This window comes from Balaenoptera borealis (assembly GCF_965194805.1).
Source record: "Balaenoptera borealis genome assembly, chromosome: X".
Classification (NCBI taxonomy): Eukaryota; Metazoa; Chordata; class Mammalia; order Artiodactyla; family Balaenopteridae; genus Balaenoptera; species Balaenoptera borealis.
This window is the reverse complement of record NC_138881.1, coordinates 35,076,362-35,093,477: the sequence shown is the minus strand read 5'-3', so window position 1 is coordinate 35,093,477 and position 17,116 is coordinate 35,076,362. Positions and strand designations below refer to the sequence as shown.

Here is a 17,116-nt window from a genome sequence, read left to right as displayed (position 1 = left end):
AGGCAGAGGGTGCAGGTGAGGACAGCGAGCAGGTGTCAGGCTCGAGGGCTGGAGGGACGGCGGAGCAATTCACAGCTATCAGGGACAACGGCCAGGAACAGGTCTCCAGGGCAGGGGATGAGCGCATTTTCAACACGCTGCATTTGAGACGGCCATGGGACTCCAGGTGGACAGAGGGTCCGAAACTCAGGAGAGAGGTCTGGACTGGAGGTGAAGATTGGGACACATGAGAATATAGGCAGACAGTGGTTGAAATCCCAGAAATGGATGAGAGCACCACAGACAAGAAAAGGGGGCCCAGGACAGAATCCTGAAGATCAGCCCTTAAGGAACGTTTGGGGTGGGAAGGAGCCTGCTAGCAGCCAGCGAGGTCGGGAGTGGACTGGAGGTCACAGATGCCAAGGAGGAACGTCATTTTCAAAGTGGAGCGTGATCATCAGTGCCAAATGCTGCTGAGAAGCCAGGTGGGCTGAGAAATGGAAAGGGACCGTGATACAAGCAGGGCCCACGGCACGTGGCCAACCTCGAAGGTGGAAGAGGGAGAAAGTCTTAAAGAGAAGCAGGGGGCCTTTCAAGGCTGGCAAGCCAGTTGCAGAGACCCTGGCCAGAGTGCAGAGGGCAAGCCAGCCCACAGCAATGCGCATTTGCAGCTTTGGCCTGGGAGGTTGTTTTCCTTGACACTGACTCGACTCTGGTTGCAGAGACAATGGAGACCTCGTGCTGCCCGGGGTGTTCCTTGGCACCTTGGGGCCCACGTGTGTGCAAGCATCCTGTGATGACTCTAAGGAACTGGAACTAACGGGTCAGCCAATCAGAAGTCCTGCAGCTGCCTGCCAGGGAAGCTGAGGGATCACAGGGTCCACTTCACCCCCAGGCCGTGGAGGCTGCTTCACCAACTGCCAACTGGAGTGAGGGAAGCAGGCGAGCCGCACCACAAACATCGCCTGGCAGGCCTGAAAATTCCCACCTTTAGCACCTTCTTTGAAAGAGGCTCCTTTTTTGTTTGTTATTTATTTGGCGGGAGGAGAAGAGGCCTTCTTTATAAAAATAAAGCCTCAATCCCTCTAAGGTTTGAGCTCAGTCAACTGTCTAGAAGGAACATCTTTAGAATAGGTTGTGGGGTGGCGGAGGGGCCTCCACCTTAGGTTCTACCTTCCCCTTGGGGCCCTCCAGCTCCCACACAGCCGCCATTACTTCAGCAGCCAGTCTCGGGGGTGGCTCTCTTGAAAACTCTGTCCCTGGTGGGGAGAAAAGGCCTTTCCTTTTAACTGTGCAGACTGCTGAGAAGATTATGAATTTGAAAAATAAAATCTAAAATTCTAAGGGCAAAAAAAGGAAAACACTCACACACACACACACACACAAGTACAAACAAGCCATGTTTATCAAGTAAAGGATTCTAGCTCTACTTTGGCTGATTCTTCAACTCAGCCCTTAGACCCATTTCCAAGGGCCCCAACACCCCCAGACAATCCCTTTTTTTTTGGATCCTAGGTTCTCCCCTCACTTTCTTTCCTTTCTTTTCCTTTTAAGCAGAGGTGTCTTGTCACACAGACCCTCTGGGGATACAGAGGAATGACGATCCATTCCTGGGAACACTGCAGCTTTCGCGCGGTGCCCAACAGCAAAGAAATCACAAAAATACCTGAGGTCAGTGGTCCTCACACTGACCTAAGGTATCTCACATCAGAATCACCTGGAAGGCTGGTTAAAAGAGCACTGGGCCTGAAACAGGAGGGAAGGGTGCAGGGCACAACCTCTGAAAGAATGACATAGCCCAAGGACACAACATAAACTGATTAGAACCAAATAGGTCCAAGATGGCGGACGAGTCAACTTCCACTAGACCTTGAGCCTCAGTATACGCTCACTATTAACACATCAGCAAGCTAAATGACACACCCACAGGCACCATGACAGTTCCAAGGCCAACCATAAAGGTCAAAAAGTGGTGGCCCAATTCCTGGAAATCCCCACCCCTTCCCCAAAATAGCTGGAATACTCCTCCCATCATTAGCCTATGAAATTACCCACGCCTATAAAAACTGACAGCCCCATACCCTGGGGCCACTCTCGCCTTGTGAGATGGCCCACACACTGTCTGTGGAGTGTTTCTCTCTAAATAAATCCACTTCTTACCTGTCACTTTGTCTCTCACTGAATTCTTTCTGCAATAAGACATCAAGAACCTGAGACCAGGTGTGCGATCTCAGTTAAAAGACCATGGGTTCAAGTCCCAATCTGGGTTTCATCCAGGTTTGAGTCCCAATCTGAGTTACACGGGTTCAGGCCCAGTTCCGGAGTTTCTGATTCAATAGGTCAGGGGTGGGATCCAAGAATTTTCATTTCCAACAAGTTCCCAGGTGATGCTGATGCCACAGGTCCATGGACCACACTTGGAGAGCCACTGATGTAGACCCAGGTTGTTAACTATTCAGTATATAAGATGGCAGAAAGAGCTCACAAGTCAACATTCACTTTTCTGCTAACCCTGATCACAGCCTTGGAACCCTTGTCTTATCAAGGCAGTGTTCCAGGTAGTCATGAAATAGGATTCAATGTCAAGGTGCTACTGCTGCTGTTGCTGCTGATAATATCTAATATTCTTTCAAATGGTACTACCATCTACCTAGTTGCTCAGGCCAGAAGCCTCAGCGTTACCCTTGTTTCTGCTCTTTGATTCTACTCTCAACTCATCAGCACATGCCGTCAGCTCTAACTTTGAAACATGTCCTGAATCTGACCACTTCTCACCATGCCTGCTCTTCCCACCCTGGTGCACGCCAGCTCCATCTCCCACCTGACCCCTCGGAGAGCCTCCTAAAAGGTCTTCTGCTCCCTTCTTGCCCTGCCATCTGCTCTCCACACAGCCACCAAAAAGGTCATTGAAAACATGTCATCTCTCTCTGGTCTCACCCTCCAGTGGTTCCTAACATCTTTAGAATAAAAGGGTATCAAAAGTTCTGACAGTGGCTTACAAGACTCAAAAGGTCTGGCCGCTCCTTACCCCTCTGGTCGCATCTCCTTTTACCCCTACCACGCACAGGCGTGCTCTTGGTGCCCTCCTGGGTGCTCCTGCCTGAGCACCCTCACGCTTGCTGTCCCCTGTGCCTGGAATGCTCCCACCCCCATTGGCATGTAGCTCACAGGCTCACTTCAGGTGAGCCTCTACTCACATTCAGGCCCTCAGGGAGGTCTTCCTTGTACCTTTCCCAGTTCACACTCCCACCATTCCCTGGGCCCCACCCTCCTTTCTTTTCCTTCTTAGAACTTATTAATATCTGGCTTTCTATTATACATTTATTTGTTTACTTTTCCCCTCCCTCACTAGAATGCGAGCTCCCTGAGGGCAAGGACTGTTCTTTTTTTTTTTCTTCCACTGTCATCTATCCAGTGCCTGAAACAATGCCTGGCCCCCAAACAGGCTTAATACCTATTTAGTGGATGAATGAATTTATTAACATGTTTACTAGGACAAGCTAGAGCTTTTTTGAGGATTACTTCATTTACTTCTCATAAGTAACCTTGTAACCTACAGGCTAGATATTATTACCATCATCATCCCAATTTTATGGGTGAGAAAACTGGGCCTGGCAGACTTAAGCACCTGCTCCAGGCCTTCCATGCAGGAAGTGGCAGGGTCCAGATGAGAACCGAAGCCTCTTTGACTGGTCCACCTGGGCTCTTTCTCTGAATCCTCACCTGAGGCACGGCCAAAGCTCACTTCCCACGAGCACATTAGCAAACACACGTTAGCACAGATTCTTTTCCTATTATCATCTGGCAGAGAACAAGTCTCCCAAGAGCAGCCGATGCTGATGGAGGAAATGTAAGAAGAGGTCCAGAGTGAAAGGTTCTGCTCAGGACTGTGGGGCACAGAACAGGACTGTGTGCCCTGGAATGGGCATGACACTTCAACAGGACAGAAGACCCCAGATGGAAGACAGGCTGTGCTAAAGACCGAACAGAGTCCATCCCAGGTTTTTCCCAGGCCAGTCTAGGCCATGTAAGACATAACATTGGAACACCTCACACTGGGCCCAGCCATGGTGGAGCAGAGTTGAAGGTCATTGTTATTCAGCAAATACTGATTGAGGACATACTCTGTGCCTGGAACTGTGATGTCAAAACACATGCCCCCAAAGTGTATTTGTGCTGCTTTCTGCCTTTAGCCATGTCGAGTCAGATTTCTTCAGCCCCTTTCTCTCAAAGCCTTTAGACTATTTCACAGGTCTCTCAAAAGTCCACACCATTTTCTATCATCATCCCCACTTCACAGCTGGGGGCTATTTGTTACAGCAGCTAATATGACTATCATGCTAGCTGGTTCCATATACTCTAACTGTCTGATGGCTCTCCTGCCCTTCACAGACACAGTTTTTAAGTTGCCTCTACTTTCTACACTGCAATCAATCGGCAGTATGATGGCCTCCATATCGCCAAATCAAGTGGACACACTTCTGGCCTCTCTCCAGTATTTGGGACTGGTGGCACTTCCACCATTTTGTATGTTTTGGTGACATCACCCACCCAGGTTTTCCTCCCACTTCTTGGTTGGCTTGTCTCCTTTCTAGGTGTCTACTCTAGTACTTTTCTCATGTCCTAAAGATTGAGGCTTCCCTGTGCTTCCATTCTAGACCCTCTGCTCTTCTTCTTCTATAAACACCTCCAGATGACTTCTTTCAATCCACACTTTCAACTACAATTATACCAAGACCCTCCAAATATTTTTGTCCATGCTATTATTTTAAGAATTGGGCACAGACTCCTCTGTATGTATAATTTTTTTATTTATAGGGTAACATGCATGCATTATTGTACTTATTTACTCTGTGTGTTTTAAAACTTGTATGTAATAAAATGTGAAAGTTGAATTTTGAAAAAATCTAAATATGAGGCTCTAATCATTTCTCCTCCCTCCCAATGGATTATCTTACTCACATCATTCTTAGAGAGTACTGATTGGCAAACCGATTACTCCCTATGGCACAGACAGTCAGCAGTCCACCACCAATACATGTTCCCCTTCCACAGTTGCAGCACAGCTGCGAGGGGCTACCTAGACTGTCAAGAGAAAAGACCATCATTCAAACACACTGAAGATAAAACTGAAGATATATATAGGAGCGTGCATGTGTGTGTGTGTATGTGTGTACGTGTGCACACAATTGCCTACCAGACACTAGATATCATAGAGGTATGCCAAATTCAAATACAGCATGTGCAAAAATAATTCATCATCTTCGCCCCCAAAACTCTGCCCTTTAGGAGAGTACCAAATGCTGCTGGAAAATAATATGTCAGAAAGCAAAGACATGCTCAAAGGCTACTGGGGATATGCAAAAAGGACACAGTAATTGGCTTAAAGAAGCTCCCACTGGCTAGATTTGGGACAATTAGAACATCAGAAAGAATGATGAGAGTTATATATATATATACACCTATATACACCTATATACATATAGAAATTTAAAGGCATCCAGGAGTCCACGGCAGTACTTTTACAAAATGGTGAGGGGAAGGAGGGAGAAGTGGAGAAGGAAAGCTCTTCTTTACAGATGAACAGCTAATACATGTATAAGGTATGATAGATTTAGGAAATCAATATTTTGTAACCAACAACAGAGTAATTGATTCAAGCAAGGACCATTAATAGATAAAGGGTGAAACATTGTTCAGAACAAGATATTTACACGTAATATCACACCCCAAATTACTGATTAATTACAAAGGGGGAAAGGTGACTTTTTTGTGGAGAGATGAAACTTAGCATCATTACTAACAGGACAAACAGCTATTATGTGTCCCTGACATGACACAGCAGGAAAGATATAAGGTCACCCATGTAGAATTCTTGCCCAAAATACATAATGAATCTGATCATGAAGAAACAATCAGCCACACTCAGACTGCAACTCATTCAACAAGGCAACTGGCCTGGACTCTCAGAAAAGGTCATGTCATGAAAAAACAGAAAAAGGCAGAGGAGACGGTTATAAATTAAAGGAGACTAAAGGGACATGATTACCACATGCAATTCATGATCCTTGAGTTCTAGATGTTTTTAAAAGCTATTAAGCACACATTTGGGGACAGCTGGGGAAATGTAAAAGTGGATTGTATATTAGATAATATTATCGGATTGATGTTAAATTTATTGAGTATTGCAGTTTTGGAGGAGAATGTCCTTACTCTTAGGAGATACTCCCTGATGTATCTAGATGTGAGATATCGTGATGTCTGCAACTTACAAATGGTCCAGTTAAAAAATGTTTCGGTGTGTGAATGTGCATACATTGAAAACGAGAGACAGATAGAGGGAGAGATAAAGCAGATGCAGCAAAATGTTAACAACCGGTGCATCTAGAGGAAGCATATAGAGGTATTCATGTCCTATCCTTTCAGCTATTCTGCAGGTTTATACATTTAAGCACAATATGGGGAATCAAGCAAGCAAACTCTGTCCCCCGCTCCTGCTAACATAAAGGTTATCAGGGACCAGATTAGAAAAATCTTTATTTGATTAACCTAAGAATTTGAACTTTTTCCTGAAAGCTAAGGCAAGTCACAGAAAGAGTTTCACCAGAAGAAAGACACGATTAGATTAGCTATAGGAGGTGAGAGGGAAGAAAGAGCCCAGCGTGACTCCATCTTCTGGCTTTTTCTTTGTTCTCCTCTGCCTATCTAGATGAGTATATTCTAAATAGTCTGCTTTCCAAATGGCTCTCTCCTTGGTCTGAACCTTAGCACTCCAATTCCCATAACAAGCAGCTTGGTTCAGACTCCCATCCTTGCCCCCTGAATGACTGGTCTCCCTTCTTCCACCAAGGCCTCTCCTAAATCAGTCTGCAGTTGAGGCTGGGGTGACCTTTCTCACACACAAGCATGACCAAAGCAATCTCTGGTTCAAACTGTTTTCAGTGACTCCTCCGGGCCAACGTTCAGTCTCTTTGGCTAATCACCAGTAGACATCCTGGTCCGCTGCCTGCCTGCCAACCTCTCTCGCGGCCCCTCCTGCAGCATTTGCATGTCTGTCTAGGTCCCAGCTAAGCTGCCAGCAGAGCCTCCGATGTGCCCTGCTGCCACACACCTTCGGGCCTTTGCACAATGCTTTCCTGCCTAAAGGGGATACATCTTTCCCCCTTTTCTCTGCTTGGGCCACCTCTGCCCGCCCATCAGAACTTAACTCAAGCCTCCACTCCTCTGGAAGCCTTCCCTGTTACACACGTACGGCCTCTCTTCTAACTCGTATCTCTTTCCCATTAGATTCTAAGGTCCTTGAAGGCAGGTGCCATGCTTTACCTGTAATGACATCTGTTCCTGACAGATGGTAGTGCTAAATAAATGATTACTGGATGAATGAATGAATGGGAATGTCAGTTAGGTTTCTTCACTTAGAAGCACTAGAAGTCAACCCTGGCAGAAAGGTATTCACTAGAAGGGTGCTCCATACTCCATACTCTGGAGCTGAGCAACAGACCCTGGGAGGGAGAAACGTGCACAGATCTGTGGACTTGAGCAGCGGAACATCGTCAAGAGTTTCTCAAAGTTACCGCCACTGGACAAGTTCAACGAATAAGGTTGTTACACATTGAAATCACAGCTAGTAAGGTCATTACACATCAAAATCATGGCGGCTGTTTAGTTTGCTATGTTTATCCTCAAAAGCACCCTGCCAAGTAGAGCAGACACAAGGGAGCAGTGGAAAGATGGCCTGGAATACAGAAGCTGAGAACTGGGGTCTCTGCTCCCCACTCTCCAGGTTGGTCAGATACAGACATTGAGCTCCATGACTCTTGAGGGCCCCCTGAGGTCAGCATTGTGTGGTTCTGTGGTGGCAGGAAAATAGCCTCAGGGTCGAGGCTTCAAAGTACCCCTTGTTGCTTTGGGTCCTCCACTCATTTTAGACGAGGCCTGCTATTGAGAGGTCCAAATATCTCAAGTTCATGGGAAAAGGCTGTTCTCACACTTGCCAGGACCCTCCCATGCCTCAGTCCTCACTGACAAGCACCACCTGGGCTGTTTTCCCCTTTCCTGAGGTAAGGAGGAACCTCTCTCACGGTGAACCAGCCGCCCCAGTGCCCTACTTTCATCTCTGTTTTACCTACCAGAAGCCGAACTTGTCTTAAATCACCAAATGCCTGATTTCTGCTCTCCTGACGTCGCCTTCACAGCCTCTGCAGGGTCCCTGCTACTCTCTCAGCTGTTGAAGGGCTGGTGTGGAAAGGTGGCAGATAATGTATCTGGAGAACAGACACCTTATCCGAGTCATGGGCAGATTAAACTCACACCTGAGAAACCCCAGGTGGCTCCTCCTGGCCCCCAAAAGACAAAAGTTCCTGTTCTTTACCCCTTCACCTTCAGCAGACTGTGCTCTTTTATATTTTCTTACAGTCACTCCTTTGTAAAAATCTCTCTGCCAAAGGGCTTGAGACCAAGGTCCAGGGCCAAAGGCACTGCAGCCACCCCAGCCTCCGAGAACAAGCCGCCTTTTGTTTAGTAAACACCGATGAAGCGCTGGATTGAGTTCTAGCACCTTCGGAAACAAGTGTAACCTATTTCTGTCACCCTGAGGGGTTCAGCTTTTAACAGGGGAGAAAGAGCCAACAGATGGCTATACGCATGCTCCCACAGGAGAACGCTAACGTGGCCACGTGAAAGAAAGTCCTTGAGTCAGGGTCCCCCTGCGGTACTTCAGCCAAAAGCAGCATGAGGAGTCACCCCAGAGCCTGCCCGCCCCGAAGTGTGCTTGGCCTGAGGCTCTGGACGCCTCCTCTCCATCTGCAGCCACCCAGGCTCAGCTGGGAACAACTGTCTTAGCCAGAGCCTCCTGTGGTGTTTCACACACGGATACTCAGCCTTTATGCATCTGGAGTGTGCTTTCGCCCCCTGGAGCTCCAGAGAGCACGCATCTGAAATCCATAAATATTGTAAGACTCCACCTCCATGTACTTTTGCAGCTGGGGGCTTGTCCCAGAACAGGCCCAGATGGTTCTGGCATAAGGCTGCTCACTTGCTGTTCAAAAATATGACCTGAAACTGACAGCTAACAAAGACAGTCAGATCTCACCGCTGCTCAGGGCCTGCATCCCATCCGGCTGCTCCCCTGCCCCCTCCTTTGCTGCCTTGCTGGCCTCTGACCCAGCTGACCCCTCAGCTCTTGCCCTATTTCTTGCTTATTGGTCTGAGTTCACCACCAGAATACTTGAACACGGATGCATTTCCTCCTGCCTTACGCTGCCTTTGATTCCCTGGCATCTAGCTCCATCTTTCTACTTGATTAGCAGCAGCCTTCCAGAAACCATATCCCACGGCTTTCTCCACAAACAGCCACATGCTCTTGCGTGCCCCAAGGTAAAGTATTCTCCTTTTGCATGTCTCTGGTGATCCAGTGATTACCATTATTGTCGTCCTCCTTATCACCGTCCTTGATAAATGACAATGCGTTATATTTGAAGAGCATTTAACTGCCTTTCAAGCACTTTCACGTGTATTTGCTCCTCATGACAATCTTATCGTGTATATAAGTCAGCACTATCATTCCCATTTTACAGATGGAACTGGGTGTCTAACAGAGTAAGTGACTTGGTCAAGGCCACATGAGTGCTGAAGCTAACCTTGAATTCAGGTCTTCATAACTCCTGGGCAACAGGCGGCATGACGTCTGAGAAAGTACACAGGTTTGGTCACAGAAAGGTTTGGGTTCGAATCCCAGTTGGGAATGGAATTTGGTCAGTTTTTTAACCTCTCCAATTAGGTGTTCCCTTTTGAAAAAACAAGGCTCAGGTGTGTCTGAGGCACAGTTCAGAGGGTGCCTGGGAGGATGAGAGACACAGTGTGGGAAGCGGGAAGGCATGAGGCCCACTAGACATCCTTGGAAACCCTTGGCCATGTTCCCCCTTGATCAACTGCCCCTTACACCCCACCACTGCACTCATCGCATACGTATTATATAACTACCCCATCAGTGTTCTGCCCTGATTCGGGGATGTTTTGCTAGCCCAGAGGAGAAACCCTAAACTCCAAGCCCTTCCTCAGACGCTACTGGGCTTAGCTAAAGACTGAATTGCTGGGCTTCCCTGGTGGCGCAGTGGTTGAGAATCTGCCTGCCAATGCAGGGGACACGGGTTCGAGCCCTGGTCTGGGAAGATCCCACATGCCGCGGAGCAACTGGGCCCGTGAGCCACAACTACTGACCCTGCGCGTCTGGAGCCTGTGCTCCGCAACAAGAGAGGCCCGCGCACCGCGATGAAGAGTGGCCCCCGCTTGCCACAACTGGAGAAAGCCCTCACACAGAAACGAAGACCCAACACAGCCATAAATAAAAACAAACAAACAAACAAACAAAAAAACCCAGAAAGACTGAATTGCTCCTGGCAGGGAGCACAAACTCCTCCTACTCTCGAAGTAACATGCACATCCCAAGTGCTTGCAGGATGGAAAAATGTCCTATTACACATTTGATAACAAGTAAGGCTCCCTTTCTTTCCTTCTACACGAGTTTAACCTGATTCCAAGCTGTTAAAATTCATTTGGTGAAATGCCTCCCCAGATGGATCTTAGCCTCTTCACCTTTAGCGGATGTGGCTGACCTTCCATTAGGTGCAGCAAAGTGGAAGAGACAGCAGGCTGCCAAGGTGAGGACAGCAGGCTGCCAGTCTCTACGTCCTGTGCTTCTGAAGCCCGCTTAGAGAGCCTCGAAGCCTTGGACATGTTGGGAAGCAGCTTCGGACAGGACTAGATGGGTCAGGCAGGGGTCACATGTGTCCCTACACCCAGAAGGTGACTCTGCCATCTTGCTTGAGACGAGGCTAAGCAGCACCCTCTGTTTGGAACTCCTGCTTTTCATTCAGACACATCCACAGACCTGAAAACCCTTTGCTCTGATGGATGAAAATCAGCTTTGGAATGGGAAAGTACTTGGAGTCACTGGGGAATGAATATAATCTCCAAAACACATTTACTGCTCACATTCAAATGAAGATTAAATGATTCCTTTAATACTCATCAACTCTATTAAACTTCATAGAAGCAAAACCTTTTGAAATAAATTAGCCAGATCCTTGCTGGCAACAACAGGCTTTTGAGGCTGCGTTCTCCTCTGCCATTACCCGTCCTCCTGACAACCCAGGGAAGGGGCCTGATGGAGAGGAGGAGGGAATGGGGAAGCCGACTAACACAGGAGCAGGACACGTCCCACGTGCCTGGCATGGTGCAAAGCACAGTGAATGTATCATGTCATTTAATTTCCCCCAACAACTCTGGAAGGTAGTTGCTATTATTATTGTCAATGTATAAGGAAGAGCATGGAGGGTCAGACAAGTAGAAAATGGTAGATGGGGGTTTCAAACCCGATTCCTAAAACCCTGTACTCCTCTGCTATTGGACTCTAAGCCCAAGCTAAGCCTGGGCCTTTTGGCCACATATAATGCAATTAGAGCTCAACGATCAATCGTGTGGGTTCTGGAGTCTGACCATGTTGTTCACATCCTGTCTCTGCTGCTTTCTAGTTGTGAGAGTTCAGGGAGGTTATTTGATTTCACTGAGCCTCGGTTTCCTCATCTGCAAAACTGAGATGATAATAGTCAAATGCAGATAACAGTGCCTGACATGCCATAAGCAATCGAAATCAGTGGAACCAGAAATAGACAACTGTCTCAGGTTGTTGAACCCAGAAGCAGACCCCAAGAGAAGGATTTGGGTGCAAGGAGTTCATTAGGGAAATATCCAAGGAAAATATCCCAGGAAATACTGGTAGAGGAGTGGAGAAATGTGACAGGGAAGGGAAGGAAACGGACAAAGAGGGAGTTAATGGTCAGGCTACCACTGTAGAAAACTGAGACTCAGTCCTGCTGGACACCTCTGAGAGAGGGTATAGAATTCATACCTCACAATGAGCCCACTGAAGGAATGACGAAGCTAGGTACTCACCCTCCAACTCCACCCATCATTGGCTGAGCACCATTCCTGGAGGCATTAACCCCTTAGCACTTCTGGCCTGCCCATGCTTCAGTGAAGTGATTCCATCAGGTGGAGAGTTTTGGGTGCTTGCAAAATGAGGTTGTTGGCAAGGACTGCAATAAGTGTTGAAGGAATACAGCTATGGTAGCGACAACATCTGTTAAAACAATTTTAAAGGCTCAGTTAATGTTTGTCTTGGTCATTTGGGCTGGCCCCTCAGTAGGGCCCTTAAGGACCTAGGGGCCCAGAACCAGAGAACATCCAGATCTATGTGGCTTCCTGACAACAGCTTCCATATTCAATGATGGCCCCATCTGAGGACAGGTTCCTTTTTACTATAGAGATCACTTTGAAAACACAGATCATGGTGTATGTGAGTGTGTGTGTGGGGGGGGGTAAATGGGGGTATCCCTGGAGCAGCAGTCATAATAACAGGGGCCACTGCATCTTTTTTTTAATTTTTTTTAATACAGCAGGTTCTTATTAGTTATATATTTTATACATATTAGTGTATACATGTCAATCCCAATCTCCCAATTCATCACACCACCACCACCACCCCCGCTGCTTTCCCCCCTTGGTGTCCATATGTTTGTTTTCTACATCTGTGTCTCTATTTCTGCCCTGCAAACCGGTTCATCTGTACCATTGTTCTGGATTCCACATATATGCGTTAATATACGATACTTGTTTTTCTCTTTCTGACTTACTTCAGTCTGTATGACAGTCTCTAGGTCCATCCACGTCTCTACAAATGACCTAATTTCGTTCCTTTTTATGGCTGAGTAATATTCCATTGTATATATGTACCACATCTTCTTTATCCATTCGTCTGTCGATGGGCATTTAGGTTACTGCCATGACCTGGTTATTGTAAATAGTGCTGCAATGAACATTGGAGTGCATGTGTCTTTTTGAATTATGGTGTTCTCTGGGTATATGCCCAGGAGTGGGATTGCTGGGTCATACGGTAATTTTACTTTTAGTTTTGTAAGGAACCTCCATACTGTTCTCCATAGTGGCTGTATCCATTTACATTCCCACCAACAGTGCAAAAGCGTTCCCTTTTCTCCACACCCTCTCCAGCATTTGTTGTTTGTAGATTTTCTGATGATGGCCATTCTGACTGGTGTGAGGTGATACCTCATTGTAGTTTTGATTTGCATTTCTCTAATAATTAGTGATGTTGAGCAGCTTTTCATGTGCTTCTTGGCCATCTGTATGTCTTCTTTGGAGAAATGTCTATTTAGGTCTTCTGCCCATTTTTGGATTGGGTTCTTTGTTTTTTTAATATTGAGCTGCATGAGCTGTTTATATATTTTGGAGATTAATCCTTTGCCCGTTGATTCATTTGCAAATATTTTCTCCCATTCTGAAGGTTGTCTTTTCATCTTGTTTATAGTTTCCTTTGCTCTGCAAAAGCTTTTAAGTTTCATTAGGTCCCATTTGTTTATTTTTGTTTTTATTTCCATTTCTCTAGGAGGCGGGTCAAAAAAGATCTTGCTATGATTTATGTCAAAGAGTGTTCTTCCTATGTTTTCCTCTAAGAGTTTGATAGTGTCTGGTCTTACATTTAGGTCTTTAATCCATTTTGAGTTTATTTTTGTGTATGGTGTTAGGGAGTGTTCTAATTTCATTCTTTTACATGTAGCCATCCAGTTTTCCCAGCACCACTTATTGAAGAGACTGTCTTTTCTCCATTGGATATCCTTGCCTCCTTTGTCATAGGTTAGTTGACCATAGGTGCATGGGTTTATCTCTGGGCTTTCTATCCTGTTCCATTGATCTCTATTTCTGTTTTTGTGCCAGTACCATATTGTCTTGATTACTGTAGCTTTGTAGTATGGTCTGAAGTCAAGGAGTCTGATTCCTCCAGCTCCGTTTTTTTCCTGCAAGACTGCTTCGGCTATTAGGGGTCTTCTGTGTCTCCATACAAATTTTAAGATTTTTTGTTCTAGTTCTGTAAAAGATGCCATTGGTAATTTGATAGGGATTGCATTGAATCTGTAGATTGCTTTGGGTAGTATAGTCATTTTCACAATATTGATTCTTCCAATCCAAGAACATGGTATATCTCTCCATCTGTTTGTGTCATATTTGATTTCTTTCATCAGTGTCTTATAGTTTTCTGAGTACAGGTCTTTTACCTCCTTAGGTAGGTTTATTCCTAGGTATTTTACTTTCTGTTGCAATGGTGAATGGGATTGTTTCCTTAATTTCTCTTTCTGATCGTTCATTGTTAGTGTATAGGAATGCAAGAGATTTCTGTGCATTAATTTTGTATCCTGCTACTTTACCAAATTCATTCATTAGCTCTAGTAGTTTTCTGGTAGAGTCTTTAGGATTCTCTATGTATAGTATCATGTCATCTGCAAGCAGTGACAGTTTTACTTCTTCTTTTCCAATTTTTATTTCTTTTATTACTTCTTCTTCCCTGATTGCCATGGGTAGAACTTCCAAAACTATGTTGAATAATAGTGGCGAGAGTGGACATCCTTCTCTTGTTCCTGATCTTAGAGGAAATGCTTTCAGTTTTTCACCATTGAGAATGTTTGCTGTGGGTTTGTCATATATGGCCTTTATTATGTTGAAGCAGTTTCCCTCTATGCCCACTTTATGGAGAGTTTTTATCATAAATGGGTGTTGAACTTTGTCAAAAGCTTTTTCTGCATCTATTGAGATGATCATATGGTTTTTATTCTTCAATTTGTTAATATGGTGTATCACATTGATTGGTTTGCATATATTGAAGAATCTTTGCCTCCCTGGGATAAATCCCACTTAATCATGTTGCATGATCCTTTTAATGTGTTGTTGGATTCTGTTTGCTAGTATTCTGTTGAGGAGTTTTTCATCTATATTCATCAGTGATATTGGTCTGTAATTTTCTTTTTTTGTAGTATCTCTGTCTGGTTTTGGTATCAGGGTGATGGTGGCCTTATAGAAAGAATTTGGGAGTGTTCCTTCCTTTGCAATTTTCTGGAAGAGTTTGAGAAGGATGAGTGTTAGCTCTTCTCTAACTGTTGGACAGAATTCACCTGTGAAGCCATCTGGTCCTGGACTTTTGTTTGTTGGAAGATTTTTAATCACAGTTTCAATTTCATTACTTGTGATTCGTCTGTTCATATTTTCTATTTCTTCCTGGGTCAGTCTTGGAAGGTTATACCTTTCTAAGAATTTGTTCATTTCTTCCAGGTTGTCCATTTTATTGTAATAGAGTTGCTTGTAGTAGTCTCTTATGATGCTTTGTATTTCTGCAGTGTCCATTGTAACCTCTCCTTTTTTATTTCTAATTTTACTGATTTGAGTCCTCTCCCTCTTTTTCTTGATTAGTCTGGCTAAAGTTTTATCAATTTTGTTTATCTTCTCAAAGAATCAGCTTTTAGTTTTATTGATCTTTTCTATTTTTTTTAAATCTCTCTTTCATTTATTTTTGCTCTGATCTTTATGATATCTTTCCTTCTACTACCTTTGGGTTTTGTTTGTTCTTCTTTCTCTAGTTCTTTAGCTGTAAGGTTAGATTGTTTATTTGAGACTTTTCTTGTTTCTTGAGGTAGGATTGTATTGCTATAAACTTCCCTCTTAGAACTGCTTTGCTGTATCCTATAGGTTTTGGATCGTTGTGTTTTCATTGTCATTTGTCTCTAGGTATTTTTTGATTTCCTCTTGATTTCTTCAGTGATCTCTTGGTTATTTAGCCACGTATTGTTTGGCCTCCATGTGTTTGTGTTTTTTACGTTTTTTTCCTTGTAATTTATTTCTAATCTCATAGCGTTGTGGTTGGAAAAGATGCTTGATATGATTTCAATTTTCTTAAGTTTACCGAGGCTTGATTTGTGACCCAAGATGTGGTCTATCCTGGAGAATGTTCCATGTGCACTTGAGAAGAAAGTGAAATCTGCTGTTTTTGGATGGAATGTCCTATAAATATCAATTAAATCTATTTGGTCTATTGTGTCATTTAAAGCTTGTGTTTCCTTATTAATTTTCTGTCTGGATGATCTGTCCATCGGTCTAAGTGAGGTGTTAAAGTCCCCCAATATTATTGTGTTACTGTCGATTTCCCCTTTTATAGCTGTTAGCATTTGCCTTAGGTATTGAGGTGCTCCTATGTTGGGTGCATATATATTTATAATTGTTATATCTTCTCCTTGGATTGATCCCTTGATCATTATGTAGTGTCCTTCCTTGTCTCTTGTAACATTCTTTATTTTAAAGTCTATTTTATCTGATATGAGTATTGCTACTCCAGCTTTCTTTTGATGTCCATTTGCATGGAATATCTTTTTCTGTCCCCTCACTTTCAGTCTGTATGTGTCCCTAGGTCTGAAGTGGGTCTCTTGTAGACAGCATATGTATGGGTCTTGTTTTTGTATCCATTCAGCGAGCCTGTGTCTTTTGGTGGGAGCATTTAATCCATTCACATTTAAGGTAATTATCGATATATATGTTCCTATTACTATTTTCTTAATTTTTGGAGGTTTTTCCTTGTAGGTCCTTTTCTTCTCTTGTGTTTCCCACTTAGAGAAGTTCCTTTAGCATTTGTTGTAGAGCTGGTTTGGTGGTGCTAAATTCTCTTAGCTTTTGTTTGTCTGTAAAGCTTTTGATTTCTCCGTCAAATCTGAATGAGATCCTTGCTGGGTAGAGTAACCTTTGTTGTAGGTTCTTCCCTTTCATCACTTTAAATATATCGTGCTACTCCCTTCTGGCTTGTAGAGTTTCTGCTGAGAAATCAGCTGTTAACCTTATGGGAATTCCCTTTTATGTTATTTGTCATTTTTCCCTTGTTACTTTTAATAATTTTTCTTTGTTTTTAATTTTTATCAATTTGATTACTATGTTTCTCGGCGTGGTACTCCTTGGGTTTATCCTGCCTGGGACTCCGTGCTTCCTGGACTTGGGTGGCTATTTTCTTTCCCATGTTAGGGAAGTTTTTGACTATAATCTCTTCAAATATTTTCTCGGGTCCTTTCTCTCACTCTTCTCCTTCTGGGACCCCTATAATGTGAATGTTGGTGCATTTAATGTTGTCCCAGAGGTCTCTTAGGCTGTCCTCATTTCTTTTCATTCTTTTTTCTTTATTCTGTTCCACGGCAGTGAATTCCACCATTCTGTCTTCCAGGTCACTTACCGTTCTTCTGCCTCAGTTATTCTG

General features: G+C 44.5%; 1 long non-coding RNA gene across 2 annotated transcripts in view; it reads right to left on the bottom strand.

Annotated features, from left to right (window-relative positions):
- LOC309621171 overlaps window positions 1–17,116 on the bottom strand; it is a 132,863-nt gene that overhangs the window by 92,137 nt on the left and 23,610 nt on the right. The window contains exon 3 of one of the 2 annotated variants that reach the window (XR_014239782.1): window positions 11,932–12,118. The exons of the other annotated variant lie outside the window; for it this stretch is intronic. This is a non-coding gene — a long non-coding RNA (uncharacterized lncRNA). The remainder of the gene's footprint in view (window positions 1–11,931; window positions 12,119–17,116) is intronic. 2 annotated transcript variants of the gene reach the window in all.